This window comes from Apus apus, chromosome 9 (genome assembly GCF_020740795.1).
Source record: "Apus apus isolate bApuApu2 chromosome 9, bApuApu2.pri.cur, whole genome shotgun sequence".
In the NCBI taxonomy this organism is placed as follows: Eukaryota; Metazoa; Chordata; class Aves; order Apodiformes; family Apodidae; genus Apus; species Apus apus.
In genome coordinates this window covers 2280798-2307906 of record NC_067290.1, presented here as the reverse complement: position 1 = coordinate 2307906, position 27109 = coordinate 2280798, and the positions used below count along the sequence as shown (strand labels likewise).

General features: G+C 44.1%; 1 protein-coding gene across 7 annotated transcripts in view; it reads right to left on the bottom strand.

Moving 5' to 3' along the window:
• RAF1 (Raf-1 proto-oncogene, serine/threonine kinase) overlaps positions 1-26231 on the bottom strand; it is an 80275-nt gene extending 54044 nt beyond the window's left edge. For 4 of the 7 annotated variants that reach the window (XM_051627094.1, XM_051627092.1, XM_051627097.1 and 1 more), the window contains exon 1: positions 25822-26228. The gene's annotated coding sequence lies outside the window, so the exon portion shown is untranslated. Of the gene's footprint in view, positions 1-25821 lie in introns of all 7 variants that reach the window. The other 3 variants (XM_051627096.1, XM_051627099.1, XM_051627098.1) reach the window with 2 other exon arrangements.
• Positions 26232-27109: the final 878 nt, after the last annotated feature.

Below are 27109 nucleotides of genomic sequence, written 5' to 3'. Positions count from 1 at the left end.
GGAAAGCTCTAAGATGTTTGCATGACTTTGTGAGTAATGGAAAGAATTTACAACAAAATATGCTGCTGCTGCATAGTGATATGGAACAATAAATAAGAAACTAGTCAGAGGGATCAGTAGGATTCCCTTTCTATAAAACAGCTCTTCCTAGAGGAAGGTGGGACCTCTGTAGAACAATTTATGTGAAAACATTTGAGATTATGCTTGCCAAGGAAGCCTACCTTGGAATTTGGCTAAAAGCCAGCATGTTCCAATTACCTTTACTTTGCAGTTTGAGTTCTTGGTAAGAAAGCACTACTTGGAAGCAGCTAGTGCTGTAGAATTTGATCATCCTGAGTAAATGCAATTGTTCTGCTGGGCCAGAAACCTAAGCAGGCCTTCAAAACACCCAAGGACATACTGACAAGAGTGTTTTACGAAAGAAGACTTGACAAGGGTATAAAATGCTAGGTAGCCAAAGTTGAGCAGTATTGTAAATAATAATGTATGTGGATTATTGAAAAGAACATTTCCTTGTGAGGATAGGTTGCTTTCACATTGCATTCCTCACCCAAGGAAAGGAGAGAACACCAGTTTCCAGAAGACATATTATAGAGAGGGAAGAGATAGAACTATTCTTTCACGAGAAGGTAATGCAGTAGCAAACTTTCAAAGCAATAAGCCATACAAACACTATTCTCACCACAACTCTTCACCACGAGGCATAACACCCTTGGTCTTCCTTAGCATTTTAGAATGAATGAGTGTCATGATGAACGTCAGCCTGTCATGCTGCAGCAGCTGGGGATAGGCTGTCCAGTCACTTGCAGTGACATTAGCATCCATCTTCAAACAGTTGAAACTGCTTTATTTTTAAGCTGAACCTGAATTGATTGTTCTGATTTCCCGTTCTGATCTCAGAGGAGTAAACAGCAAAAGGCTGGTGTTATCAGGCAGCCCTAACCACTCTCTTCCCCCTGCTCTGCTGCCATCAGTTCCAGAGCCCTTGCATCACCCCCAGATGTGTGCCACCCAGGGTGCTTTCCCACTGGGAATGCCCAGCTGCATGGATCCATTTGTCATTAAGTGCTTGCAGGGAACTTTTCCAGTTCATAGGAGTTACAGAATTAGGCTTAAAAAGTTTTACAAGCTATCCTTACTACAATTAGACATTATCAGACAGATGTTGCTGAGTCAGTCTTTATATTTCATTAGAGAACTTCCCGTGTTTTGCCTTATTTTCCTGGCACAAGCATTTACTTCCAGCATAAGCAGTGTGAGTACTAACCTGCATAACAACCACAGAGGATGTGCTCAAAGCAAGTCAGAGGTCTGATACTGGTCCTGTGGGCAGCAGTGTGTGAGTTTTGCCCAGGGTTAAAGGGTCCCACTTGCAGCAGAGCATTTGGGCTACGTTCCTGACTGTCACACGGAGGAAAACTCTGGGTTTGGTTAAGTCCTCTGTAAAGAGCAAGTAGGAGCAGTGCTGTGCTTTGAGGCTTGGGTGGAATTTCACACCCCACGAGCACAGCCTGATTACATACTGCTGGCCCAGGGACAGTCCCTTTTTCCCCTTTCAGCCCTGCCTGCACGTTTCTGCCCTGTCTCACGCTGGGTCTGGCAGTCGTGGCACTGCCTGCTGAGTCAGGTGTTGATGTCTTCGTGACTAACCTCAGAATCCCAGCACTTCTTGATTGATACAAGGGAAGGAGCCAGAAGGCCCAGCTAGAGGCTGGAATCTCCCCATTTGGCAGCAGCCTGCAGATCCAATGATTTGGTTGGTGGAAGCTGCAACCAGAGCAGTGAGAAACTCTGTGATCCCAGGAAGACTATCTTTTTGCATATGCAAAATGTATCTCAAAGGTGCTAGACCTTCTTAATCATCTGCTTATCACACTGACATAAGCAGCAATAATATTATAGACAACCAAAGCTGAAGCTGATAAATAAGGGTTGTTGGGGTTTTTTTCTGTTGTTCATAACTTTCACATACATTATAATTAATGTACCTCTTGCACTGTAAGTTTTGTCTAATTTGAAAAAAGCCCATGTGACTTCTTCCAAAGGTTATAGAAAAGGAACAATAGGAGCAAACAGGAAGATAAGAAAGTTTGCTGATAAAGTTTTTCAAGATAGTTGAGCCTAGGACACATACATTGAAAGAACATGGTGCTAGGTTATGAAATAGCAGATTAAATCTTCTGCAGGTGAATGCAAAGCAACAGTCTAGGAAAAGACAGCCTGCATCATAGGTAAACAGCAAGAGGTTCTGGTTTAGGTCTTGTCAACCAGATAAAAACATGTGGGATTTACTGTGAATTGCTCCTGAAAAATGCCAGCCCCATGCTCAGCAATGGTTAAGACGAGAAACAATGTTAGGAATTTGGGATGAGAGCTGAGAACAAAGCAGAAGAGAGTACCCACAGCTTGAATACAGCATGCAGATCTGTCCCTGTGCCAGAATATACATTTAATAAAAGAGGAACAGAAAAGGGCAGCAGGGATTTTTAGGGATATGAAACAGTTTGTACATGATATGCAACCAACTAGATTAGGACTCTTCAGCTGGGAAAATAAAAGGATGACAAAGAAAAATACAGTTATTTTCATAAGACAAGTGCTTCTCACATGCCTGTGTAATCATCTCCTGGGGACTAAAAAGATGGATTTGAATAAGAATGAAGCAAAAGCAGGAAGGAGATGCTCTGCTTTGTATTTGTAGGCATTCCCTGTCCTAGGTTCTCACAGCACTTCACAAACCACGAGGAATCCAGTGCTAGATGATTAGGAAGAGTGCTGTAAATATCCCTGTGTTCACCTTACTGTGATTTTGTACTTAAAATACCAGAGCCAAGGGCTTTTGAATTCTTGTTTAGAAACAACTCACACTTTTTGACAACTGACTTCTTGCAGCCCTTTGGTTCTGCATTTGCCTTCTTAGGGTTGGAGGGAAAGATCCTTTCACTTTTGCTTTGTTGTTGTTTGGAGTTTTTTTTTTAAATTAAAGTCAGTAGGTAATGTTGTGTCTCTGGAATAGCATCCTTAAATTCTAAACCACCTGCAGGCATTTTATCCTCTTAGCTGTTGCTTCAAAATGAAAACAGAGACTGATTTGCCTAAGGGCACATGGTGAGTTAACCAGGGTACAGAACTGAGGAGCCAAAGCTGGCAATCTGTCATTTCACTGTCCAAACAACTTCCCCCCATCCTTCTTACTGTATGACAACAAAAATCTTCACTTCTTGGCAACAGTGACCCTGCAGTGTCACTATGCTGCCACACACAGCTACATGAGACATAGAATCATAGATACAGAATCATAGGGGTTGGAAGGGACCTCTGAAGATCATGGAGTCCAACCCACCTAGGGCAGGTCACTCAGAAGGGCATCCAGGTGGGTCTTGAAAGGCTCCAGTGAAGAAGACTCCACAGCCTCTCTGGGCAGCCTGTCCCAGGGCTCTGTCACCCTCACAGTGAAGAAGTTTCTCCTCACATTGAGATGGAACTTCCTGTGTTGTCACTTGGTGCCGTTTCCCCTCATCCTGTCACAGGCACCACTGAGCAGAGACTGGCCCATTCTTGACACCCCCTTTCAGACATGTATAAACATTAATAAGGTCCCCTCTCAGTCTTCTCAACACTAAACAGCCCCAGGTCTCTCAGCCTTTCCTTGTATGACAGATGATCCAGCCCCTTCATCATCCTTGTAGCCTCCATTGGACTCTCCCAAGTAGATCCCTGTTCTTCTTGAACTGGGGAGCCCAGAACTGGACACAATACTCCAGATGTGGTCTAGACATGCTAGAGTTGAACAATATTGAAATGTTCTTACACATCAAGCTTTTGCAGTATCTCAGCACAGACCACAACTGAAGCAGAACATTGTCAGGGTACAACTGGGCAGCTCTAGAACTACTTTACAGAGCAAGTGCCTTCCATTGGTGGCACAGATCATGTCACCATTTGACTACCACATTTAGGGACACCTGAGAACCGAGTTACCAGATTTCAACTTCTGAGCATCTCTGAGACACTGAAATACAGATCTTTATGTTTCGCTGTATGTAGCAAGAACATGAAGTATGACAGGATTACACAGCAAGTACCCACCAAAAAGGGGTCTATACAGTTGGCTGGAAATAAAGGACTACTTTTTAAAATGCAGAAAATATTACAAAAACTATTATCACAGCTAGTTGCTTTCAAGTGACAGCATCTCAGATAAAGAATTTCAAGATATTTTCATCTCTTCTCTACATCTGATCTGTGCTGATCTGATTCTGCTTGATTTCCATCCTGAGTGGCTGTCAGCTACTTTCCTCTTAGTCCAGTTACTGAAATACCAAAAGGGCAGATTTTGTCTCAAAAATGTGCCTAAAGTAGAGGATTCTGACTAATCCCAGTTTGACCAACAGGAATAAGTGATCAGTCTATTGATGTACATTACTTATACATTAAACCATGCATATCTCCTAATTTGAAAAGGGTTTAGGTCACAAGATTTAGGTCCAGATCTATTCTCTGAATGCTTCAGAGTTGTCACCTGAGAGTCCTTGGCAAGTGTATCCCAAATAAACATCAAAGTGTCAACTTATGGAATACATAGATGTTGAGTATAGATGGATTATGGAATAAATAGATGTTGAGATGGTGGTCTCAGGGTTTGGGGTGTTTTTTTTTTACACATAGCACTTTGCTTGGCAACTTAAAGCAGCATTAAATTGTGCAACATGCTTTTAAAAAGTTTACAGCACACAGGATTGTCATCCCAGACTGCTCACAAAAGACAAAATAAATGAATAAAAAAAAAAAGGCAGCAAAAAGGAGGGGTGGGAAGAAACAAGAGATCACTTTTTCCCATGCAGGTATTCTGGAAAGTAAAGCAGACTCCACCCAACATAGTAAACAGACAGTTTACAGAAAAGCCAGGCTAAAAAGAGAAGTAAAATGAGGAACTCTGCAGTCAAAAAAATACAGAAGTTCACTAACTAAGTGTTAAAATTTATCACCCTGATTCTAGGAACTAAGTGATATGACCACAGGCTACAAAAATAGCCACAGAAGGAGTCACATGGAGTGATGTAATGTGAACATGGAATAGATCCTTGCTTTTTTTTTTTTTTTAAATGGAAAAGATGTATATTCAGTGAAACTTCAGGAAAACCAGAAGCCAACAAGAAGGTTAGCCCTAGTGCACTGGGCCAGGCCAAGGGCAGCATTCATCTGTGTGCATCTGATGCTTTCATCAGCATTCCAGGGCAAAAAAATCCTGTCCTAACCTTGCTGTAACTGTGCAAAGCAAGACACAGAAGTAATGGCTGAGACCTTCATATCTGGAAAAGTTACTCTGCATTACATGCACTGTCATAAAGCCACTTCATTTCTTCTCTTCCAGGACAGAACTGGACCTGGGAGTGTTCAGCAACCTCATTGTGAGGTTCTGTCCCCATGAAGGAGGTTCATGGCTTCTCAAATAGGTAGGATTTTTGGTTTGTGGCTTTTCTACTGTCCTTGTAAATAAAGATATCAGGAAACCTGAGATGCAGCAGAGGGCTGATTGAGTTCTGATCTTGCCAGCCTGCACTCCCATCCTGCAGTAATCTGCTCCAGGAGAAGGTTTTCCAAAGTCTGAAGTATTTTGGAGAGACCTTTTGTAACAAGGCCATCCTAAAGCGTTTCTAAGGAAGGCAGCAAGGGAGAAATAAAACCACTTCCAAGATTTCCATGGGAACATACTGGGAAACACAGCAGAGTGCTGAGCTGCAAATGGTGAAGACAACTGAGGGCTGTGTGCAGGTGCTGGTGCAGCCAGGCAAGCAGGGACCCTCACTCTGTAAGCCCTGGTGCATGAGATCATTGGCCAAGGGGCTGGGTGCTTCAAACCACGTGAGAAGCATTGCTCCTTCCAGCATGGAATATGGCCAGAAAAGAGAGAAAAAAGGTTTTGGAATCTTCTTGAAGGACAACAGACAACAAAACAACCCAAAAAAGCAGCCCTGCTATGGAACTGCGTGTGACTTGTTGGGTCTGTCTTTTAGAACTGGTCTTCAATTTAAGCTAGACCATAAAGAGATTCTGTGTTACCTTCTCCCTACCACATCATAACACCATGGAGGAGTTCAGCAACAGACTCTGAGCTTTGGAGCCTCCCATAGCTCCTGGTTGTTGAAGTTACTCTTATTACCCAGCTCCGTTAATTCCAGTTTTCTTCTGGAGTCCTTGAATATTCAAGCAGGATGCTTTATGCCATTTAATTCTCCTCATAGAACTAGTTGTTAATAAGGAAATAATGTGGTTTTAAGATAAAATGCACAATAAAAATATACACAACAGTATTACAGCAAATTTTAGATTCTAATGAGAACAACTACAAAGGCATTGGATTTAAAGCAGCTCAAATTGTGGCTCTACCAGACACTGCTTAGTCAAGTCACTCAGATGAGTAACTGAAATATGCTTAAGCAGATGGAAAATGCTTTGCTGGCTCTGAGACTAAGTTAGACACAAGAGAGAGATTTTCAAGAAGGCCAGAATTACTTTGTTAGTGGAAGTGCTGCAGCTGGGACAAACTGTAGCAAGGCAGTAACAGGGAACATCCATAGTTAGCCACACCTGCACCTGCAGAAGGATGGAATCAAACCTGTGGGATTACACACACACACACACACACCAATCCTGTTTAAGGATTAGCTCTGTCCCTTGGGGAGGGTTGTTTGTTTCTACACCCTCAGTTATCCCCGAAAGATAAGGGGATGTTATTATTACCACCATTCTCAAGGTTACTTGACCTCAAATTCATGAGCTCTTTCACACCCTCCACGTGGCACTCTTCTGTCTGGCAGGGGTTGGCTCTGCTTCCTGCCCCAGCCCTGCTGTTGCTGCTGCTTCTAGCAGCACAGAAAGAAGGAAAGCAGCTTTTCAGAAGAGTTCTGTCCTGTGGGGGAGGCTGAAATCCACGGTGGGGCTGGAACTTCTCATATCCTCACAAGACTGACACCAGTCCTTCAGCAGACTCACACGAGTCAAGAAGCCACAGGACTTAACACTGAACTACTGAGGTGAAACCACCAGCTCTGGGGCTGTGTCTAAAAGGCTCTGAAGGAGCAGATACGGGTACCCCCCACCTGAGCACTCACACCTGCTGCCCTTCTGCAGGCTGCTAACCCACTGCACGTTCACCAGGACACGCTCCAGCTGTTCCCAAAGCAGCACCAGGAAGGTTGAGCCTCTGGAAGAAAGGTTGTGCTGCAAAGGCAACCTCAGAGGTTGTCTTTGTGAAGCATCAGACAGTTTGAGTCTCCAGTCTGAGCCTTGCTCTGTGTTCTTGCTTAACACCTCCATACCTCAGGGAGGAAGGAGGAAGCAGAGATAAGCTGAACATGACAAGACTTCTGGGTATTACTGCAAGGAGGACTCAGTTTTAATATTGTGGAACACCTTTGGAAAATGTGGTGTTCAGAAAGGTTCTGTAGCCTCCTGAAGCCTGGGTTTCTATCCTTGAAATGGAAGCAGGCGTGCTTCCCTTGTTCTTTCAACACTTTCAACTGTTTTATGAGACATCAGCATTAGTTACATGAGGGAGATACTCATTCATGAGCCAGAATTCCTGCCCACATTGGGTATAACTGGAATATCAACAAGAAAAATCTCTAATGTCTATTAACACTGCAAGGAAAAAAGAAAACCAACAAACAACCCAAAAAACAACCCCAAACTGCATTAATGATGAACAAGGAATTAGAAAACAACAACAAAAAGCCCCTTTATCATTTTGATCAGAAAGAAGTGTTGAAGAGCATACTAGAACAGAAACCAGAATTGTTTGCTAGAGAAGTTCCCCCTTGAGCCATGAACCAGCTCTACAAGTGTTATTCCACTCCTGGTGGATGAGAGGGAAAGTGCCCAATGACCTCACTGACATTCCTGGGCCAAGCAGATAGAGGTTTCCACACAGAGTAAACTTCACACCTGTAAATAGGATGGTCCTTCTTCATCTGAGGCATCTGCCTCCCTTCTTTGCTATGGGGCATGGGAAGCAGATTGGGGAAGAGACTCTCAGTAACCAGCAGAAAAACTCATCATGGAAGGGCATGCAGGTCCTTTCCCACGAGGAAAAAACTGGTTCTAATTTAAGTTTGTTTTGTTTGTTGTTTTTTTGCATTCTTGCCACTCATAGCACTTGTACTAGACATCTGTACATTCTCAAATGTCTACCTAGGAAGAGTTTTGCCAGTGTGCTTGCAGCAGAAACAGCCTGGCTTTGTTGTCCAAAACACAAACAGAATCAAAATGAAGAGTTACACACTTCACAGCATACTGAGATGACAGCAGAATATTAGGAACATTGCACTTTTCTGGCTAGCAGCCCTTGCTTTCCCCATGGCCTGGAAAAGAAGGAAGAAAATTAACACTCAGCTCGTGGTGCAGTAGTCACAGAGATCCTCAGCTGCCCAGTTACATTATTTTATAGAGGCTACTTGGTCCAAAGTTGTGTCTGGGAAGTATCAAGTGCAAATGCTGTCACAAATTAGCAAGTTCCCTAAAAAATCGAGCTAACCACCCCTTTGTTTCCAAGCTGTCCCATGGCACAAGTTTCTCTTATTTTGACTCATCTAATCATCGATCTGGAGGACAATCAAACACTGCTGAGATACCACCTGCCAGGAGTTCTGCAGAACACCAGGTAGCATTGCTTACAAGTCTTTTGAAATGTCATGCAGACTTTCAGTGGGAGGTCTAAAATCAGAAGTTACATGGCCACAACTTATATTGAATTCACTGGCCACGTGCAGGGTTTTGTTTGGGTTTTTTTTGCATGAAGCTCTGATCTCCTGAAGCCAGTCACACAACAACCACCCAATGTTTAATCCTGCCAAGGGAAATTCTTCCCCTTGCAGGTATGGCTCATCCATGATAGAATCTGGGCCTGGCTTCAGGAACAGACTGTAGTCCCTGACCAGTTCCTTTGAACTTTAGCAGTACAGTGTTATTAATTCTCTTGATTCTAACTAGAGTAGAAGGAGTCTGCCTTGTGATCCAACCAGTCTTCTGGAAAGCCAGCAGCTCCAGCTCTCACATCATTTTCAGCCCTACCTGTGGAAAACTCTTGATTATCTGCAGAGATCTCCTTTGACTGTCTGCCACTCCCATCTCCTGGGGTACAGCATCTGGGTCAGTATTTCACAAGGCAGGTGGACCTTTCTTTCCCTCCTTCAGTACCCAATAGGATTTTTTTTTTTCAGCTGAGGTTAAATGGGAGGCAGAACCATTCATGCAGTTCTCATATGGAGAGAAGCAGCAGAAAGTGTCCCTGCACAAGTCCAGGCCAGCCCTCATTCCTGCTCTCCACCATCCCTGCAAACAGTGGGTCAGCTGGGCTTTGCTCTCCCACTCAGGATGGAGGAGGACTGAGGAGCACTCTGGCTTTCCCCTGTTTGACTGGAGGGCTCCAGTCTAGAAGCTGCCTCATCCTGTGCTAAGAGCAGGTGTGTGAGAAACGTTTGTCGCGCCAATGAACAGGCCCACACGGATCCTTCAGCGAAACACAGTTTATTTACATCCTTGCAAGAATGGGTGACCTAAGCAAGCAGGCACACCTATAGCCAGGTGAATAACGGTTTATATTCCCTATTCCCCACGCAAAATTCCCTCCCCTGTTTCCCCCCTGGCTGGGCACTCCAGGGTTTACAGCCCCTCCGACGCTTCTAATGATCCTCTAAGTTTCCCGCCCCTGTTTACACATTCCATTCTAGCAGTTTACTTTTTACCTTTTAAGGTAAAATTTTGTCCTTTCTTGCCCCCTTGGCTGTCTTCCCAATTAACAATCTACTGGTGTCATCCTGCCCTGAAGAGCAGCATAGAAGTAGCTTTGTTCGGCCTTATCTTGGGCCATAAATCCTTCTCCATGTTCAGATCCCCCAGATGGAGCCCAATTAAGTCCCTCAGTTTCTTGGGCCATAAACCACTCCAGGTGTCATTGGAATGTGTAGATATCTCTCAAACAAACAATTATCCTAACACTAAAATATATATCTCAAACAAACTATATATTCCTATATGTGGTCCTAATATAAATGTGGTCAAACAAACTATATCTTCCTAACACTAGAATATATATATATATGTGAACCAAACCAAACACTACATTTCTAACACTAGAATGCAAAATCAACACTACATTTCATTTCTAACAGGTGCACACTGCAACCAGAGGGACAGCAATGGAAATGAGGGCATCCAAACTGGGATTAAATGAGAGCTGGCTGCCACAAGTACTGGTGAAGGGTGCTGCAGGTGGATCACTAACTGATGCAAGCAGATAGGATGGTGGAAGAGAATGTGGGGTGTTACTGGAAGCCTTTATTTACCAGGGAGCTTCTAAAGTTCCTGTACCCCAAAGGCAAATTGGACATTGTACATTTAGGAGAACTGGCAACCTTGCAAACTCAAGTTCAGAGTGCTCAGGAGAATCAAGTAAATAAATATACACACACAAACACAGGCTCCCCACTCTTGTGTTTGGTGTTGCTGTTGTGGCAGCTTTGTTCCTCAGGGTATTTTGGAATCCAGTGCCTTTTTTTTTTGGTGTGTGTGTGTTTTGTTTTGAATCTGTGCTTTCTTGAGGTTAATTCTGTAACACCAGCACCAAATTTTTAGTGTAAGATACTGTCCAGTTATTCTGCACTGAGAGGGCAATACAGAGCTAGTGTGAAGAGTGCCAGTTGAAGGTAAAGTAACTGAAGTACAGAAAATGTCATGAAGTCATTAAGATAGAGGAAAATCATTCAGGAAACAATATGCATGTTGGGTTTGGTTTTTCTTCTTTCCCTCCTGCCCCCCCAAAAAATAAAGGTTTCATCTCTCCTTTTCAGTGACAAGACCACAAAGGGAAAAGAGAAAACTAATCATGATTGATTTGTTTGCTCTTCACAAAGCATGCTGGAGAGGGGGGCACAGAATCATAGAATCACAGAATCACAGAATCCCAGGGGTTGGAAGGGATGTGGAAAGATCATCTAGTCCAACCCCCCTGCCAGAGCAGGGTCAGCCAGAGCACATCACACAGGAACGTGTCCAGGGGGGTTTGAATGTCTCCAGAGAAGGAGACTCCACAGCCTCTCTGGGCAGCCTGTCCCAGGGCTCTGTCACTCTCACAGGAAAGAAGTTCTTCCTGATATTCCCATGGAACCTCCTGTGCTCCAGTTTGCACCCATTACCCCTTGTCCTGTCACTGGACATCACTGAACAAAGCCTGGCTCTGTCCTCCTGACACTCACCCTTTACATATTTGTAAACACTGATGAGGTCACCCCTCAGTCTCCTCTTCTCCAAGCTCAAGAGACCCAGCTCCCTCAGCCTTTCCTCATCAGGGAGATGTTCCACTCCCTCCATCATCTCTGTGGCTCTGCCCTGGACTCTTTCCAGCAGTTCCCTGTCCTTCCTGAACTGAGGGGCCCAGAACTGGACCCAATATTCCAGATGTGGCCTCACCAAGGCAGAATAGAGGGGGAGGAGAACCTCCCTTGACCTACTAACCACCCCCTTTCTAACACACCCCAATCTGGTGTTTCAAATTCTACTTAGTATGAAAGGAGAGGGTGTTAGGTGAGAAAGAGTGAGTTGAAAACTCTTGAAAAATGAGGATTGCTGCTGTGCTGCACACAAAAGGCTCAAGTAGGATGCTTCTGCTTTAAAGCAAGTCCTCTGCTGCTTAAGCTTACTAAATAATTCAACTACATGGGCTATTTTCAGAGTGAGCTGCAAGCTCTACGTGTATGTATATTAGCTTTCTTCAGGTTTCACTTTTGATTCTTTTATCTGAAATAGAATCCAGGCTTATTTAAGCTGCAATGACTGCACATCTCCTGTTTCCTAGCCTGCATCCCATAACAGCCCGACTGCATTTGGAACCTGCAAAACACTTATTTCTGGATTAGAAGCTGCTTAAACACAGGGCCGAAGTGTTTTGGGAAAAGCCCCCTAAGAAGTTTGAGAGGGTAAAGCCAAGACCATTTTGGAAGCTTGTCCATAAGACAGACATTAGGGGTAAAGTCTCTTATCTGCCTGCTAGGTCCTCAGGTTCTTCCACAACCAAGTTGGATACCCAAAGCCAGCTCTGGTGGGTGGTTTTCAGTAGGTCTTTCAGTCTCTCCTGATGGAACTGATTTTCTTCATAAGAAATACACATGAATAGGAGCAAGATGCTGGAAGTTATTCTGTCCCTTGCAATTGGCCTATATTATTTGGTCATTTGGAATGAAGGAATGCCTCTCATCAAAACCAGAAACTTGGTCTTGGAACACTGAAACCTTTCCTGGCAAAAGCTTCACCAATATCAACCCGTTTCCATGCAAAACTTTTGGCTTTGAATCTCATTTTCCAATGGAGAAGCATTTTGTTGAAAGATTCTTGATGAGTTCCCTTTCTGAACAGCTACATTTTGAGTAATCACTGTGTAGGACAAGGAAATATTTGAAAGTCATTAGCTTCATCAGTGTCATCCAACAGATGGATTTTTGCATAAGTAATTAGCTTGAAAGAAATCTACATAAGCATTCTCTACTGGTTTGCAGTTATTTTCAGGGCAGTGAGTAACCTAACACTGCATCCAACAGCAGCTGCAATTTATAGATGAGTAATCTTTGCATCTGAATAGATTTTGATCTCTGCATGACTGAATTTCTGCTTCTTCTCGAAGAGACTGAACATCTTTTGCTTCCTGTTAGAAAGCAATTACAATTTATGTGGACAATTGCCTTTTCTCTTTTTTTTTCTGGCAAGAAATACTGCATTTGTCAGCACTGAACCCCACTGCTAGATTGGAAGCTGTATTTTATTCTTCACTTGTTCAGTTGCTTTTGATATTACCCTACACCTTCCACTGGAGCAGATTCTTGAGGCCCATCAAGTGATAATTTCTGGGGCTCTAAGCGGTTAAATGACACGAACCCAAGAGAATCTGAATGTTTTTGCATGATCTTTGTGCTTACTTCACAACAGATATATAACCAGCCTTTTTTCATTCAAGTATTGCAGTCTGTGCTACACTGCAAGAGAGGCTGTGACCACCATCTATCCATGCTGGGTTTGGGATTGGTAGAACAAGTCAAATAACAGTGGAGATAAGTTAATGGGGATGTCAACCTGGAGAGCAGCCTTAATGTATTCATATTGCCTGGGGTATTTATGCTCCAGATTGCTCCAGTCAGTGTTGCTGAGCTTCAGACATGAAAGAACATGAAGAAGGGATATTCCTCCCCGTCCTCCAGCACAAGCTTCACTGGGAGCATGGATACACCCTCTGTAGGTAACTTCAAGTGCAGCATCTGAGGGGTTTGGTGTTCATGATCTAGGAACTGCTCAAGAAGTTACTGCTAACAATTTTTTGGATATTGGAGTCTCTGGGCACAGTTTCTGGCACCAAGACTTTCTGAAAAGCAGTTTTCTTAGATAGTCTCTGGCCACTGTTAGCACAAAAGTTAATAAACAAGACAAGCTTCACTAAATACCCAGTTTCTCAATAATTTTCCCCTCCCCCAGTGGGAGACTGACCTGAATATTCTCTGTCTTATTAGAAGAGGGACCACAAAAGCTCTGTTAACATGGCCAGTCTGGTTTTATTTCCCTTCTGGCCTTTTAAAAACACAGCCCAACATGGATATAAAAGCTACCAATACTGCATTAGGACTTCCACAACTGTGTTGAAAAGAACAGTGAAATAGTGCATTTTGCTTGTTGAACATGAAGAGTGATTTTAATTCACTGGTGGATATGATCTCATTGCTTAAGTGTCTCCAACTTTCTATAATCTCAGGATTTAGTGTGTAATTGAAACCAGGAGAATAAAAAAACTGTCTTTTGAAGACAAAATGTCTCTATTGAGTATGCATCAGTTCACATTTGAAGACAGAGGATGCAGAAAGGTGGGACCTAGTGTAGTTGGTCTTAAAGGGGCAGGGTGCCACAGTCTAAGTGGCATTTTTCATACAAATTGAGAGTTAATAAAGGTGTGGTGGGTGTGGAAAGTAGGAAGAGAGGCAAACTGGATAAGAAGTGTTAGTGTGAAGGCTACACTGGTGCTTCAAGCACAAAGCATTCATTGCACCAAACTGTGTCAAAGAATGATGTGCCCACTGACTCCATGGCTCATCTCTGGTATCTTTGTCCAAAGCCAAACACCTTAGTCAATAATCTCTTCCATTTACAACAACCTTGATGAGAATACAAGTGCTTATTGTGCACCATGGCACCTACTGAAACTGAAGGCAAGTGGCAGAACAACCCAACTGGAATCTGGACAGTTATATAAACAATATTGCACAAGTTTCCAAGTAAGCCCTAAATGTGTAAAACTCAGCTCTCGTTTACGTAACAGTTCTTCTTCATCAGCCCACAGTCAAGAATTTGAGTAACTCTTCAGTGAAATGATGGATTTTCCACATTTGTTAGCAAATGAGCTTTGGCTAGAAGTAGCATATGCTCAGGAGTTAGAAATTAACAGATTCATCAGCTCTTGAAACAGTATTAATGGCTTGCAAACCCCTGAAGGAAATGAGGCTGTCATGGCATTCTTCCAGCTTGGTGTCTTTAAAGACAACTGGGTCAAAGAAAGAAGCAGGAAGAGGCAGGGAAAGCATTTAGCCTGGGTTTTGAGACTGAAGAAAGACTGTGAGCTCTTAGTCATACGTGAAGGAGGCCAAATGCAGATCCTGTGGAAGAAGCCAGATTCAGAAAGGGGCTGGCAATCTCCCTGTGGGAGGCACTCACTTGCAAGATCAGAGCCAACAGTTGAACCCAGGAAGCTGGCAGGGACACCAAGGTGGGTGGGTTGGGTGGAACTGAATCAGGTTCTGGTTTGTTCTTCACAGCACTACCCTCAGCTCGTTCTTACAGCCTCCTTCTGGTGAATGGGTATGTCAGGAACCAGCAAGGCAGGATAATATGAACTTGATTTTGAAATTGAGGGCTGCAAAGAGGTAGCTATTACCCTCCTGTGCTTTTGTAGCCAGAGGAAACAGTTCCTTCACACTGCAGCCACGTTCTACAATAGATAAGTTACATCTTAAGTTGCATCTGATTCAGTTACTCTCTTAGATCCCTTGGCTACTGCTCCCTTCTGTACAGTAGAAAGTAAAAGCAATGTGAAAAACAGCATAGGAGCAGGATGCTTTTAGCTGCCCTGGTGTGATCTCAGAGGTCTGTGGATTAGCATGTGCTCAGAGAATGATTTTTTTTAATCGATAGACTGGAGAAGTGACAGAATCACAGAATGGTTCAGGTTGGAAGGGACCTTAAAGATGATCAGGATCCAACTCCCCTGCATGGGCAGGGACACCTCCCACCAGCCCAGGCTGCACAAGCCCCATCCAACCTGCCCTTCAACACCTCCAGGGATGGGGCATCAACAACCTCCCTGGGCTTCCAGTGCCTTCCTGCCCTGGTGGGGAAGAATTTCTTCCTGATGTCAACCCTGAATCTACCCTTGCATACACAAAACTACCCCTAATCTGGGTATTCTAGACAGATTGTAACTCCCCTTAAATAACTGAATCTTGTGTAAATCTAAAAATAATTATTTAGCCAGAATGAAGTAGTGCTAATGTGAGTATTCTTACTAGTCTTTCAGATACAGGTTCCTCCAAGCACCTTAGGAGAAAGCAATGACTATCAAACCTGGGTTGTTGTTTCATTTTTTAATCTCAGTGCATAGGATCATCACTTGCTGTAATGAAACCTGGTAGTATTTCCTCAGGAAAAAAAATTGCTACAGGAATCCCTACCTTTCCATGCCCTTACACTCCCAGAGCATCACCTGCCATTCACTTAGAGGTGGGGGGAACTTCAATGGGAAAGAGTTAACCTGAGCAGAGGAAGATAAAATAGCCAGTTAGTTTACAAACTGGTGGATGTGCAGCCTGACTGCAAGGATTGTGTAAATTCCTGAGTTCTTGTTGCTTGAGTAAGTGTTGCCACATAGGCTTCGAGATCTTATAAAGTACATAAATGTACTTACAAAGTCTTTCCAAACAGTATTTACCTAATGTGTGCTGAATACATTCCAAGGGGGCACAAAACTGACACAAGGGTCTCTTACATACCTTGTAGAAACAAAGAATTAGGGCTGTCTCCAGCCTGTGTATAGAAGCAGTGAGAGTATTTAAACACTTTTCAGAGCTAACATAGTTCCAGTTTGTCATACATCAAATGCTGACTTCTCTCAGGATAGCAACCATGCAGCTTTGCACTTACTGAGCTATATACAACACACAGGTCAAAGTAAAACCATATCCACTCTTTGAAACCCTTGCTCATGACAAAACAAGATTCCTAAATGTATAGCCAACTTTAATATATAAACTGAAGAAAACCAGAGCTGCTTCTGCAGCTTGAAAACATTATCTTTGATCAAATAGTGATTACAATCTTCCCTCACACAAAGAGCAAAATATATATGTGTGCATATATTTATGTATGCAGTTTCAAAATCAAAGCCTTGTACTTACTGCATCTCCTGCATGTCATCTGATGGCATTGGGAACAGATCCCAACATCCCAGAATGCAGCTTGGCAGGTATTTCTCTCCTGCTTATAATAGGCTCTCTAATTGAAATGCATTTTTTCCCTTTTGAACTAGCTAACTAGCCTGTAATTTCTCTTGGTATCTGCCCAAAGCTAAATGAAGTATCTAATACACCCAAGGAATTCCTCAGCTGCTACAGGTGACTTCAGATTGGGAGTTGCCATCACCAGATAAGAGTGAATCTAGATGTAAACCAGGTTTCAATAATATCCTCAGGAAAGACAGGTCACTCATACTTCCATTTTTATACTGTTTATTGTTTCTTATAAGAACAGTGAAGCCTGCATGCAAGTCTCTTCCCCTGAGCTCCAATACAAGAGAGATTCTGAGCATTGAACAAGTATTGACTTGATTTGTTAAGGCAAGAAGAACCTCAACCAGCAGTTGCAATTGCTGCTGCTCCAGGTGCTCAGCAATTCAGCAGATCAGCAATGAGTCTGCTTAAGCTTCGGGTGCTTTTGCTTCCCCATTTTGCAAAATCAGGCCTGTGTTACTTTGCATCTGGCACTTTGCATGTAGGTAAGTGCATTACAATAAAGCATCTTCCACTGCCACCACTTGAAAAGATCCTGCTAGGAATTTGTGTCCAGCTGTTAGAGGTGGATGCACATGGACAAGTGGGGGCAAGGCTGCAGAATGAAATGCACATTATCATGCAGTGATAATGGGTCTACAGCAGCAAAAAAAATAAAATAAATGAAGGGGGCTTGAACTAAAATACTAACTTTTCTTTCCTTTTCCTCATTTTGGGAAACACTGAATGTGTCCTGCCTTCTCTTCCTTCAGCTGTTCTGTAGCCTCCTTTTTCTGCTGGCACCCTGAGGAGCAGGTAAGAGACTTGCTGTCCTTACCAGCTGCCTCTTTTCTCCAGATTAAGGGAGTGTTTCCTGGGCCACCTGCTTGTCTGGCAGTGGAGAAAAGCCTGCCCTCTCCTAGAGGGAAACATGCACCTTCTCAGGCAGTGGAGCTGCTGCCACCAGGCTAGCACTGTTTCTCCAGCTGTTTCCTCTGTTGAAGATGCATGTTCTGCAGTGCAGCAGCTTCATGGACTTCTCCTTTCTGCAAGAGCATAGAGGGGAGGCAAAGAGTTTGCTGTCTCTTTTTTTTACATGATTATTTATTATCGTGCTCATTGTTTTCTTGTGGCCTCTGCCTTGTTCCATATGGAGGAAAGCAGACAAGAACCCTGAGAATAGTAGAGGACCAGACAAACCAGGCTTTTCACACAATGTGTACATGAGCTTCAGGTAGAAAGAAAGAAAGGTCTCTTGTGGGGAGATGAAATGTTTTCCTAAAACATTACCCATCTGCTCTATTGGGCAAGATAATACTGCACTTGAAATAGACAGTATTTCAGTAAATCATAAATAATAAAAACCCAAATCTCTCAGCAAACCATTGCCCTTTCCTTATAGTCAGTCCATTAGAGAGACCCTGTTTTTCCACAGCACAGCATCATTCTGCTTCTGGACAATCCTATTTTTGTCTTGCTAGCAAGCCCCCATTTCCCAGTGCAGGTGCAGATCCGTGCAGATTGCAGTTAAAAACAGTGCCTGGCATGTGAGCCAAATGAAAAATCCTGCAGTGCAGGAACCAGGCTCAGAAATCACATGTGCAGTCTAGACAATGCAGACTGAATCTTGCAAACCATGCTAAGGGAAGGGCTGCCAACATCAGTGCCTTCCTCTGAAGCACAAACCATTGCAGCACACAGGTGAGCTTCACAAAATTTGCTTTTCCAGCTCTAGTAAAACACTCACCTTCCTAACTATGATCCTCATCAAGAGATCAACTCCTCTTTATATCTTCAAGTATATTTAAAAAAATTAAAAACTCTGAGCTGGACACCAGAAAAAGAATCAGATCCAAGTACTTGAAGCTTGGCTTTTGGAAGGCACAGAAAGCACAAGATTTACAACAGAAAGCCAGGGACAGCCTTCACTCTAGATAGCAGAACTGCTTTCTCTGCCTGAAGTTTCAAGCTTCTGTGTCCAAAACTGATTCGTGTCATTTAGTTCTCATCACCACAAGGTTCGTTTTAAATCCACTACAGATTTCCTGACCAAAAAAGGTTGAATAATTTTCCGTATGGAAGTCGGGGAAAGATGCTCAGTTTTAGGCATCCTTTTCATCTACCAGTGAATTGGTAGAGAAATATGTTACATTCTAGTTTCCTAGTGAAAATAGTAAATTTATGTATGTGAGAAGAGGTAAAGTAACCCAAGTAAAAGTGAGAAAAAATAAGCTGGTAGTGGGGAAGACTTCAGTTCAGCTTAAGAGAATATTGTCCTAGTATCATAAATTCATTGTTTTAGTTCAAACAATTTTTCTCCATTTCAGTTCACACTTGGATTACAAGGGATCCAGCAGAGGGGAACAGTGGGACACTGGCTGTGGTTCAGTGATGGTGTCTGACATGACATGCCAGGCTTGGAAGAGCTTTCAACACTAGTTGGCATGTCTGGGACTTCTGCTCAGGAACAGCTCGAGTCCTGCCTTGTCCACCTGCACATTCCCTGGTTTTAGAAAGAGAAAAGGACATTGTGAACCCTGTGGATATTATAAAGCAGAATCAGCTGTTTCAGAGAGCGGGTTGGTGAGGAGCTCTATGAGATGACTCTTTCTGTATCTGGTGCTGCTGTGGTGGGCACATGGATACAGTGGGGGAGTTTAAAAGATTGTAGGTACTTGTGCAGATGTTTTACAAAAGCAAAACCAACCTATAGGTGCAGCTAAAAATACCTCTGCATAAAATTCAGCCAACTAGCTCAAAATGCTTGTAAAGTCCCAGTGTCAGAGGGTGTGAATCTGCCACCAGAGAGCAAACACATTTTCTCTATTTTTTGCTTTAATCCAACTCCTTTAAACTAATCACTATTGCAGTCATGAGATACTATAAAAGATGGAGGTTTGGGGCTTGGCTCCTATAGTGTGGTTCAGCTTTTACATTTTTTTCCCCAGATTTGTGTGTACACAGGTTTATTTGTAGGCAAACAGCACTGGTACAGGTGGCTGCTGCTGGGGGCATGGAAACCCAGGGCTTGCTAAAACTTGGATTTCTTCCCCCTGACCAAACCACCATTTCACACACCAGAGTGTCTGGGCACCATTTCAGTACCAGTCCCTGTTCCTCATGGTACTACTGAGGCTTTTTCCTCCTGTGCTGCAAATGAATAAGGGCACAAGACAGAGTAGAACAAAACCTTGCGCCAGAAGTCTGGAATCTTCCTCTGCTGCCTCCAAAGTAAGAAGGTTTCTGTCTTGACCCCCTGACATTTGCTGCCACCTGATCCATTCCAGGGTAACAAAAGCTGATTCTCACCAAATTTGAGGCAGAGGAAAAGAGTGATTCCTGATGGGAAGTATTCAAAGGAGGGAACAAACTAAGGATCCTCAGACATGAGGTTCTCGAAGCAGGGACTTCTCTGCACCTCCTGGAATCAAAATGAGGAGGTGTCAATACTCATAGCAAACCAAATCCACTTGTACTCACTTGTGGAAGTTCATACAATTCTGAGTATCAAAATGAAGAGGTATTTGATTACACTTCCAGTGTGGTGGGATTAAAAATGAAACAAACCCCAACACATCTTGTGTGAGAGAACTGCATGAACAGAACAGGGTTTTGTGCAAGGAGCAGGTCACTGCTGGCAAAGGCTGGTCCATCCTCTGGCTGCACATGCAGCTACTGCTCCTCCTCACCCCTGTGGCACCTTCACGTGGCTTTCCCAGTAGGGGTGATAGGATGTATTTGTGCTGAGGAGGGAAGGTGCAGTCAATATTCTCATGTTCTCCCACCTAGACTGAGGAAGTGGAAGGAGCACAGAGCACCCCAGCGCGTGGCACAATCCGTGCTACAGGAACATGCCAAACCCAGAGAGAAGACAGCACTCAGGCTTCCAAAATGCAGCAGGTAGCAACCACATCAGCTACAACCAGAGAATCCCGAGTGGCCAGCAGCTGGGGGGGGGGTGCTGACTTCATTTTGGTATGCAGCAATATTCATCTAACACACTGTGGATGCCCAGAACGCTCATCCCAATCTTTTTGCTTCAGATTTTGAAGAAGTCTGGGATATCTGCCAATGAAATGAACTGCAGTTCAGCTTTGAAGCTTAGAGGGGAAAAATATGGTAACCTAACGTTCTGGAAAACAATCTTACCCCATATTCATTTTGTTATTCTTTCTCCTACAGCCTAATGAATGATAATCTACTCATGATTTGGATTCAACTGAGCTGAAGTTGGGAATATAATTAGACATTCCTATTGTAAACTCCTTCTTCGAGGCAGATGACAAACAATATGTGCTTCTTTGTCAAACACAAGTGTCACTGCCAAGGAAAAGGACACTGGGCAGTGGGGTTCTGAGGGCTAATTTTTGGCACAGGTCTGTGTTTGTGAGAAAAGAAAAAAAGAAAAAAAAAGCACTTCCAGTCATTTGGGTGTGGGGTTTTTAATGGAACAATCCTGATTAGCTTGCTTTCCTAAGGAGAGGAAGCTTATGTAATGGTTCAGTCTCTCTCTTGCTCCAAATTTCAAACATATTTGACAGATGAGCCACAGTCTCAAAAATAATGAAGTTTCTACAAGTTTCTTGGAAGTCAGCAATTAAAGACAGAAAGGGGAACCACGTGGGGGAAAGGAAGAACTCAGAAACCATCAGTTGTATGTTGGACTGGCAGGCTGGCCAGTCACCATTTACCTAAAGCTGAATTAGCCACAGCATGGGAGGGTTTTGCCCTGCAGGGGTGATGCTGAAATGAGGAACACATTTAAGATTTCTTTATTAATTACAGTGGGGAGCCAAGGTGCTTCGTGGATGAGGCCATAAAGATCTGTAGTTGTGCTGCTCACAGAGCAATGCTGTGTTTTTTTCTGGAATTGTTTCATATTCCCTGATGAGGAAAGGCTGGCAGAGCTGGGGCTGTTCAGCCTGCAGAAGAGAAGGCTGAGGGGAGACCTTGTCACTGCCTGTAGGTATCTCAGGGTGGGTGCAGGAGGATGGAGCCAGACTCTGCTCAGTAGTGCCCAGGGACAGGACGAGGGGCAATGGGCACCAGCTGGAACATGGGAAGTGCCATTGAAATATGAGGAAAACCTTCATTACAGTGAGGGTGACAGAGCCCTGGGACAGGCTGCCCAGGGAGGCTGTGGAGTCTCTTTCTCTGGAGACATCCCAAATCCAGCTGGATGCAGCCCTGAGTAATGTGCTCCAGGGGATCCTGCTTTAGCAGGGGGGTTGGGCTGGATGGTCTCTAGAGGCCCCTTCCAACCCTGACAATTCCAGGATTCCCTGATCCAAAACACCATAAGCACAGACTGCTTGTTCTTAAAGAAGCATGAAACAACACTTGACAAATTGTACCACAGCTGAGGCACGAAATAATGCAGATATGGGTAGAAGTACCCACAACATCTTGGTCCTTGGCAAGAGGACCACAGTTTATTTCACACCTGACTGGGCAAGGGTGGGTGATAACTTTTGATCTGTCTCTCTAAGACCATTTTGATTTACCCATGTTGCCAGAGTTGGAATCTTCATGTAGCTGCTGAAGTGGCAGCAGGTTGATCCTGAGGAATAAAAGCAATGTTGTCATATAACCCTGCAGGAGACTTGGTCCAAAATCATAAAATGCTTACCTTATTGGTTTTTTTTTTCCCTTATAGCACAGCCCTATCTGTGTCATTCCTTTTTTTCATTTGTTCTCAGCCTGGATTCCTTAGATAACTTTGCTAGAGACTCGAGTTTTGTTGTAGATATGGAAAACTGCCTAGAAGTTTTGCTCCTGGGTTGCTCTGGCTGCTTTCCAGCCTCAATAATCATAATAATACTCAAGATGCAACACATGCAGCTTGCTCCAGCCATCATTCTTTAAAATAAGGAAAAAAACACAGGACAAAAATGAAACAAAATGACCCTGCAGCTACAACCAACCAAAAGGAGAAGTACAGAGTGATAGATGGAGTTGCATGAAGCACAGAAAGACAGCAAGCTAGATTTTAAAGCTGCCTGAGAACATGGCACATAATACACACTATCTGTCCAGGTGGTACAGATACCCAGGCCCACTTGACAGCTCCAAACACAAAGTGCTGATTTCTCTTGCTTGTTGATTTGCCAACAGATTAATTTTTTTTTGGACTGTAAGTTTTCATGCTGTGTTTCTGCCCTAAGGTGACACTGTGTGTGTGTGTGTCCATATGGATTAAATAGCAACAACCAATCGCTCCAGAAGGAAAAAAATAGTAAACTTTACTCTGTTAAGCATTTTCCAGTTATTTCTTTGCAGCTGTGGTGTGCCCAGCCCTTCAAGCAAGTGCTTCAGGTTGGGTGATTTGGTTGCTTTGGTTAAGGATGTGTCTGTTGACATCTTGTAAAATGATTAAGTTTCCCTTGCTGGACATCCAGGGGTTGATTTACAGCCTGAATTGCTTGTTCGTTTACAGGCCCTTGCAAACTGAAATAATTAACAGCATGAGCTTCTGCATGGGCTGCAAGGGACACAGAGCCTGCCTGCTGCCCTTCCTCATGGTGGAGAGAGAGGTTGAGTGTTGAAGCCCTGAAACTTGACCTCTCAAGAAGCTTTTGCGTGTTCCCCAGAGCACAGCCCACTGTCTGTGCTTCCAGAGCTGTGATAAAGGCAGAACACAACACCCAGGCTTTGCACAGGACTTGTCATCTCTGCACTCTGTGCTGAGAAGGTACAGCAGAAAGAAGATGAGATTAAGGAAGAAGAGAAATTACGTTCCTATCACTTGCTCTCCCCACTACATTGAAGCAGATCTGGGACTGTGCTAAGTGTCTTTCAGGTTTCTAGAATCCTTTTTTTGGTCATCTTGGCCTTCCTTCAGAACTTTATGCTCTTGCTGCTCCTGAATGTCAGTTTGTTTTGACATCATTCTGGATCTCTCAGGTGCAAAAGCCTGCTTGTCTCTGCCTCTGTGCTGCTCCTGCTCCCTGTGAGCTCCAGGGAGTCTCTTTCTGTCCCTTTGCCACTAGAGGAAACGTGTGTCCCTGAGCAACTTTCTCAGCCTCCATTGCCCTTTTGGAAAAGAGGAGCTGGTATTTCATGTCCCCTACCTTTTGCCTTGATGTCTGCTTCAGTTGTAAGAAAAGCCAGGGCAGGACTTCATGCAGCACATGGAATAACTCATTTTTGCTGGGAGGTGAGAGGGAGGGTTCCACAAGAACAGGGACACACACAGGGAGAGAACCTGGAGACACACAAGACTGAGGGAGTTAAGGGAAGCTCTGATGCTGAAGCAGCTGAAGAATTTAAGAGCCAGGCAGAAACTCCAGAGCTTCCTGTGTGCTGAAGGTCCTGGCTGACACAGACTTTGATAAAGGAGGATATTATTGCTTTTCTTCCAACTTCTGACCTGCTGCCAGAGATTGTCCAACTGTGGACAGTCACCCAAAAGCCTGGGATTATTTTTTTTCTACCAGAGGATAAGAATGTCTGTAATTTCCTTAAAGTAAATTCCAAATAAATAGCTGAAATGTATGAAACCTCCGACTATCTAGGGAAAAAATAAATAAATATGTCAACCCTAAATCTTCAGGACATGAGCTTGACAGTTTTCTGTTCTAATGAGAAGCTCAGCCTGTTCACTCATCTTTATTAAACTCTGCCTTGAGTTACATGAAATCAGACTCACTGCTGTGCTGAGTTGTGCAGGTTGCTAGAGCCAGGACTCCAGTTCCCTTCTGCTCTTAAGACTCTCTCACTCTAAGGTGCATTTAACCAGCTCTTAAGCTGCAAACTTGATGTGCTGCAAAACCATAAAGGAACCTGCCAGGTTCATATACATAAGTAACAGGTATTTAGCATATTTATTTTTAGGTGGCTTTTGTTTGGAACACACGCAGCCTGAGCCATGGTGCAACAGCTTCAAGTGCCTGCCTGGTGGTTCCATTAGCCTTTCCTCTGCTGTAAATTAAAATACACAGGTCCAAATTTGTTCTACAAAGTTAATGAGGGAAATGAAGACATGTAAATTAGCAGTGTTGTTTTTTTAAAATATCTGGATGGTGTCTTTTGTTATATGTTATAACATTTCATTGCAGCTGTACTGTTAAAAAACAATTAAGGTGCATAAAATGCTGCATGTGAAGTACTTTCAAGGTCACAGAGTTGGGATAAGGGAGTTTTCATCTTAGAACATCAGAAGGAACCTCAACAAAATGACCCAGGCAGTTTTAAGTGTCCATTTAACAGTGGCAGGAGATCACTCCTAAGCTTATTTAGAAATCAGAGTGGGAGCTACTGAAGATCAAGAACCAAGGCAGATCTAGAAGCTGTGAGCACACAAGGCCAAGGCAGGAAGGTATGAGTCCTATTGCTTCACCCACTGCAGCAGAGCCTGTTGCAGCAATGCATGAAGAAACTGCAGTCAGAGGTAAGAGGAGACATTGCAATATCTCAGCAACACGAGACAGGGCTGGCTCAGGTACCCAGAGCTGAGTTTCCAGTTTACTTGTGGAGGAGCAGAACTTCACAGCTCTCACAAAAGCTGATGAGAGCCATGGCCAGACTGTGGCATACTTGGAAAATGCCTTAATACACATAATCTCAATCATCATTTGGAAACTCCTGACCTACAAGCAAACTACCACAGCAGATACACTATCACTGCAATTACAGGTAGCCATGGAGCTCTAGTATTGTGTATATATAATACATTGTTATGCAAACACACATCTCCTTTTAAACCTCAGTTTCACAGTCATCATGGTTTTCATTTCAAAGCATCCAAAAGGAGGCAGAAATAAAGCCTCCTGCAAGTAGAGCTCAATTAGATCTAGAAAGAGTTTTTACAAGCAATTTAAACACAGCCAGGCTGAAACCCTAGAATGGCCCCGTGCTGGTCAGGAAGGGACAGTCACAACCAATGCTGCTCTTAAAAATGCAACTTTGTACCTGGTAAAATGTAATGGCTGTGCTGGTTTAATATTTAAATGGGAAGAGACAATTTCAAAGGCAAGCGGATGTTTTCCTCAGAAAATGAGGAAATTCCCGCCAAATTCTCCTCAAGAGGTTCATAAAACGCCCCTGAGAAACAGCACTCGGGCTTTTCTATCTGATCCCAGCCTAATTAACTTGACTTTGTGAAGCAGGTTCCAGCAAGAGTTTCATCCTGACCCTTCAGCCTGGGTTCACAGCGGGCACAAGGCGCGGCGCCGGCGTGTCCCCCTCAGAGCCCTGCAAGAGCTGTGAAAACCCTGCTCCCCACCCCCAGCCATCCCCCCCTGGCACTCACCAGAGCCTGGACCTTCTCCCCTCGCCCAGCGAACCCGGTGGCAGCATCAGGAGGGTTTTCAATCCGGAGGAGAAGCCCCGAGGCCGGGGGGGTTCTGTGCCAGCAGCCCGGGCTGACACGGCCCAGGGAGAGCCCAGGCAGGGAGCTGGGACAGTCCCCAAGGATTTGCCTTTCCCAAAGGCTCTAAGGCATTCTTGGTCTTAGCAGGACGACCTGGACCCGCAGCCTGAGCTCTGGAGCAGCCACATGGGGGACAGAGCTAAAAAAACAGGCCAACCCACCAGCTGAACTGAACCCCCCCCAATTCCCGGTGCTTCCTCCCGAGACGGCCCGTGTGCCTCTTCCAAGCTTTGCTGCGCCTTGCCTGGGATTTTTGACGTCCCGCTCTCTTCGCTTCCCTGCTTTTTCAGCCCTTTATTTTTAGATGCAGGATTTCTCAGTGGCCTGTGGAGCCTGCTTGACGCCAGCAAATGTAACTGGATCCCGGGTCCCCGCGAGCCAGGAATCGCAGCCACGATCAGCGCGCTGCCCGGAGCACAAACCTTGGCTCTGCTCAACACCAAACAGCCTGAACCCTCTGTTTGTCTTGCAGCAGGGCTTGGGAGAGGAGGCAAGTGGAGCTCATCGAAATGTAAAGACTAGCTGGGAGAGGCTGGGGGCAAGCAAACAGAACTGAAGGATGCAGAGAGGTCTGTTCTGCCACCGGTCCGTGTGGCCAGACTTCCAAAAGCAGGAACAGGGGTTTGCAAAAAAGAAACCAGAGATGTTTCATTCTCTAGTAGCCTGGTAACAGGAGAGGCAGGCACAAAGCAGATTGCCTGTCCAAAAGCCTTGTGTCAGCAAGGTTGACTGGAGGGGGATAAATAAGAATAGGCTGCCTGGCAGCAGGGCACTGCTGGCAATAATCTCCCAGGTCAGATCTTCCAAGCTACCAGGGCTCGTTTGATCCACACACAACTGCAGCCACTCCTGTTTGGGGCTGGGATGGGCCACCTTTTCCACCCAGCCTCTGGTGAGCAGGTGTCAGGTTTTTCCCTTAATCTTTCACCGTATGCAACTGGAATAAAGCTGGTCTGTGGCACTAAGGAGCTGAATTAACCTTGCTTGAACTAACTCTTTAATTTTCTATCCCTTTCTTCCCGTAGCAGAGAACAAAACGAAGGATTGCCAGTTTATCTGATTGAGAAATGGTTCATCCTGACTGTTCTAGGATCTGTAACTATGGTAAATAGAGTCTACAATGGAGTGTGACCACTTTGTGGACAAAAAAACCACAAGTGTATCCAGT